Raw genomic sequence first — 5,599 nt, forward strand, 5'->3', positions numbered from 1 at the left:
CACCCCAGGTAAGCAGAGACAGGTGGGGATGGAGGCCGCCTTACCTTTCCCTCGCCTGAAGTCGTCCTGGCCGGACGCCAGAATGTGGAGCCGTCTGTTCACGCCCCCCCCCCAGTGTCCCAGAACGCTGGGGGGCCAAACATGGAACCATCCATTTGCCCCCCCCCCCCAGTGTCCCGGCTTGGCTTTGGCTGGGCGGGTCCAGCCGAAGCCAAGCCAGGACGTGGGGGGGGGGGCCGTCAGACGGCTCCACGTTCTGACGTCCGGCGTGCACCAGAAATCAGAACATGGAGCCGTTCTGCTTTCGGCGCCACTGTTCTGCTTTCGGCGCCAGCTGAAGACCTTTTTATTCTCTCAGTATTTTAACACTTAATTTTAACTTAAATTTAAATTTTACTGTTCTAACTCTGTATTTTATTCTTATATCAATTTTGCTGCGTGTTTTTATCCTGGTTGTGCTTTCTATACTGTATTTTGTATTTGTGCTTTTAACCTGTTGGTTGTTTTATTATGGTTTTAATTTTTGTGAACCGCCCAGAGAGCTTATTGTGCGGTTTAAAACTGTAATAAATAAATAAATAAATATTTCGAGGTGCAAGATCTGTATTGCACCATTTATTGATATTTGGAAGGCTCTATGTCCTTTTCATGTAGCAGCTTATTACTTCTGGCATTGCCCAATACTAAAAAAAAACCTAACAGAGTAAAAAAAAAATTAAAAAAAAATGTTGTTTGTCTGCTATGAGTTTAAAGGTTCAAAGCATTGGGTGTCAGTTTCCCGGCAGATATTTAGCATTAATATTACCCATGCTTTAGCAAAGTGCTAAGAATGTTTGATATTTTAAATGTATCCCTGATTGGTATCTAGCACTACAGTTACCACCAAATTTCATTTAAAGAATAAATATCATTAAATGTCTATTATATCAGCATTTAAATACTTCATTAAACTAAAATTATTTAATAATATTTTTTGAAGAGGGCTAACATCATCACCATCAATAAATAAGTACCAATTTTGTGTTAGCAGAAGTAACACAATTCTCCAGTCGGCTTACAGTCTGAGTAAGATGGACAAAGATCATCTGGGAAGACATATAAGCATTACAGACTTTTATGGGTGGTTTATCTGATAGTAGGCAGTACAGGCCAGGCTGAACAGTGATAATTCATGAAACACTTTGCAAATTTATGGTAACTGCCCATACACAGAGACCTAGAAATTGCAGATGCCATATTGGGCAAGGAAAAAGTGAATATTAGCAGCAGTCCAGCCCTTGATCCATTCTGAAGGTGTATGTGATGGGTGACTTGACAGTTGCAGTATTATTATTTACATTTATATACCGCCCCATAGCCAAAGCTCTCTTAGCTGTTACCAAAAATGAAAACAGTGAATATTGCAAAGAAATATACAACATTAAAAACCATACAACCATAAAAAGCATTAAAACAGAGAATATCCATTTAAAACAACTATTCTGGGGTCAGTTAAAAAAAAACTCAGCATATGCTGTTAAATGCTTGGGAGAAGAGAAAAGTCTTGACCTGGCGCCGAAATGATAGGAGTGTAGGAGCTGCAACTGTGTGAAAGCAAACCGACTGGAAATTTGAAGGAAGTTGAACTCTGATTAGCAGGGAATGAAGGAAACCCACTGGATGAATTTAGCAGTGCCAGTGCCTGAATTGGGAAGAGCGAGACGGAAGTGTGATAGTTTTCTTTTGAATTAGGGCAGATTCTGTTACATCAGTTAAAAAGAAGGGCTAGCTTCCTGCCCACCATCACCACCACTTTGAGCACTAGAGATACCCATGTATCTTATTCATTCATTCATTCCATTTCTATGCTGCCAAATAGCCAAAGCTCTCTGCAAAGTTCAGAAAAATTTAGTACCTATTATGGATGAAATTCTGAATTATGCACTTGCTGATGGAATGAGAGCATTATTGAAGGCCGACATGCTACTAAATATACAACCTCAAGTGCTCTTGTACATTCAGTCACAACTGCACTCCATCTTGTATGGTGTAGTCTTAGGCCTTAGCTAGACCAGGCTTTATCACAGGGTGAACCCCAAGATTGTCCCTGTGCATCCACATGATGCACAGGGGATCCCCAGAATCAGAGAATAGCAGAGTTGGAAGGGGCCTACCAACCCCCTGCTCAATGCAGGAATCCGCCCTAAAGCATCCCTGACAGATGCTTGTCCAGCTGCCTCTTGAAGGCCTCTAGTGTGGAAGAGCCCACAACTTCCCTAGGTAACTGATTCCATTGTCGTACTGCTCTAACAGTCAGGAAGTTTTTCCTGATGTCCAGCCGGAATCTGGCTTCCTGTAACTTGAGCCCGTTATTCCGTGTCCTGCACTCTGGGAGGATCAAGAAGAGATCCTGGCCCTCCTCTGTGTGACAACCTTTCAAGTATTTGAAGAGTGCTATCATGTCTCCCCTCAATCTTCTCTTCTCCAGGCTAAACATGCCCAATTCGTGCTGCTCCTCCTTTAAAAATAATAATAATAAAAATGGCTGGTGTGACGCCTCTCTTCCTGAGGTCATCGCGCCTCACGTGTAAACAGAGGAGGGATCCAGCATTAACCACAATGTGAGATCTTCCCTCCTCCGTTGTGGACTATGAGGTAAGTCTAGCTAAGGGCATAATGTTCTAAATGCAGCACAAACCAAGTGAATTTCCCAAGCGGAAGTTGGCCAAAATTCTGTATAATTACTATATAGGTCTCAGATGCAGTGGAGGTTGGTGGTTCTGATTTCTTCTTTGAGATCTTCTTTGAATATTTGTCAATGCTAAACATTTACCAGGTATTCAAGATCTGGCATCCATATATGTGCTCGATTTACATGTCTGCAAGCAGAATTTATGGGATCCAAGCCGACTCCTCAAAAATGACAGCACACCCCAGAAAGCAACTTGTGCAGTCTCCCAAAGCTGCACCCCAAGTTTCAGCTAGAAACTCTCAGTTCTCTCTGTCATTCTCTGCCTCTCTGTAGCCCCTTTCAGACATTAATTCCATGGAGAATGCATTTGAGGAGACAGGACACGCCACATCCCTCAAACCACACCTATTCCTTAGACAGGGTGAACATATGACTGGATTTGCCCGGATTTGTCCTGGTTTTTGATGGCAAATCCGGGAGTGGGAGGGGAAATCCGGATTTTTTTCCAAAGAGTAGCTCTAATGGGAATTAACAAAAATGCTTATAACTCTGTCATTTTTTAAGATAAAGACATGAAACTTGGCACAATGGTAGCTCTTAGGAAGGGCTTTGGTCATACCAAATTTGAAACAGATCCGTTCATCCATTATTTTTTAGGATTTTTTTAAAAATTGAGGTTTTAAAATTATTATTTTTTAAATTGTCATTTTTAAAGATAAAGAGATGAAACTTTGTACCTTGATAGGATTTAGGTAGAGCTTTAGCCACACCAAATTTGAAACAGATCTGGGGCCAGTAGCAAACCCTGTTAACAACAACAGCAGCTTGCAATGAGTGAAGATACAGTCAGAAAAGATATTTGAGGGAAGGGGAGAATGTAACACAGAGAGTATATTAAAAGCTTCAAAGTACAGTAAAACCTACAAAAGAAGGAGTGAGTGAAGTTAATTTCAGATACATTGAAGCTCTCACTTGTTCTTTATTTCAGCGATTTTAACATTAAGATGTTATGTAGAACAGATATTTCTTAAATGTGTGCTGTAAAATCAGACATGTGACCAAGGCTATGTTTGGGTGGGCACGCCCCCTTAGTACTGGACACTCCCCCTTGGGGGCTGACCATGTTGTCCTCCTTTTTGGTTTCCAAAATATGGTCACCCTACGCTTAGACTGTGTGAAAAGAGCCCACATACATATTGTTGTACACATGTGGGCACTCTTCAGGTGTTCTAAAGAAGCCATGTAGAATGAGAAATGGACCCCGTCAATAAGATGCTGCTCCCTTCCCCAATTTATTCATGAAATCAGTGCTCAAAAAGGGGTTTGCCGCTTCTAGTTGGAATACCCACATTTTGCTGCTTCTCTGCCCCTTTTCTCAACTGGAGGGATTTGCTTTCTCCAAGCTGGGGTGAATATCAAATTCCAGATGCCAGACACCTCCTCCAATATCAAATTCCAGATGCCAGACAGTGACCTTCCCAGCTATCCAGAAACCAACTCCCATAATTAGCAGTCATTAATGAAACATCAACTGCCCAAGTTTTCAGATTTTATGGAGGTGTCCTTCTTTTTGACTCGCCACCCCTGGAGGTACATGTCATGGGGATAGAAGACATAGTCTTCTTGGTAGCTGCTCGAGGGCTCTGGAGCGCCCTGCTGTCTTTCAGTCACCAGACAAGTACATTATTATTTAAGCAGGCCTTTTGCACATAAGCTGGTTTGTTGGGTTGGATGCTGTTTTTATTATTTTTAATGTATTTGTTTTATGATTGCTTTAAACAGGTTTTTATTTTAAAATTTGTTCTTATACTTGTTAGCTGCCTTGAATGCCATTTCCTTGGTGAAAACGCAGGGTATAAATCAAATGAAATCAAATGTATAAATAAATCTTACCTTTGCAAAGTATGGTCTGTCAGCATTTGTGTAGCAATCTTTCATTGTTGGAATGCAATAGTATTTAGCATTTAACAACGGTAGACAATTTACAATAGCTTTTGCTATAATATAACATAATAAGGGTCTTGCCATTTTCCTGTGCAGTTGAGCTACAGGTATTAGGGCATGAAATAGATGAAACAATAATGAACAGTAGATATCAGGATGAACAAAATCAACTACATGAGAACATATAATCATCTACATGGGATATAGTAAAATCAATACAATCTATTGTCATTAGACCTGTACAAACAGTTAAATTTCAAACATTTTGTTATTATAAGTATTGATTCAGCTATAAGGGTGAAGTTCTTTTTCCTTATTTTTTTTTCTCTCCGTTCAAGGTTTTGTCACATGAGTATGGAATTATAGATTTTAAAAGTTTATGTCTGGAATGGTCAAAAAGAAAGATTTCTAAAGAGAAATTTGGATCTATTGAAATTCATGCCTATAACCTTCCTGCACTCTGTGATAATGCAACCTTTGTATTTTCTATTGACCATGAGTGCTGAATTAATATTAAGCCTGTAGCAGTATGTTTAATGTATCATAACATTTGCCCATACCTTAAGTAGCTATGTAGTTCTCCCCCCACCCTCCCTTTCATTATACTTGATGGGTCAAATCCAAAGAAAATACGAACCATGTCCTTGAAAACCTGTAACTAGATCTTTATATAAATATTGCAAAAACAATAATTTTTGCATCAGTATGGCGAGCCAGTAGCAAAGAGCTTGAAGAATATAAATTGGATGTTCCCTAGAAGAATTGGAAAAGGTTAAAATTCATCATTCTAACTGATAGGCTTTCTTAGAGAAATAACAGGTGCATTGAATACAAAATACTGTGTTAATTTTTAGATCCCTGCACTGTGTTCTTTTTCAGAAATACAAATCCATATCTGATGCTTTTAATACTTTAAAAAGGGTTTATTTGAATTCTGTTTTCTTAAAACATGCACACACCTTAGCATTGCAGGAGTGATAATAT

This window comes from Elgaria multicarinata, chromosome 5, assembly GCF_023053635.1.
Source record: "Elgaria multicarinata webbii isolate HBS135686 ecotype San Diego chromosome 5, rElgMul1.1.pri, whole genome shotgun sequence".
Lineage (NCBI taxonomy): Eukaryota > Metazoa > Chordata > Lepidosauria > Squamata > Anguidae > Elgaria > Elgaria multicarinata.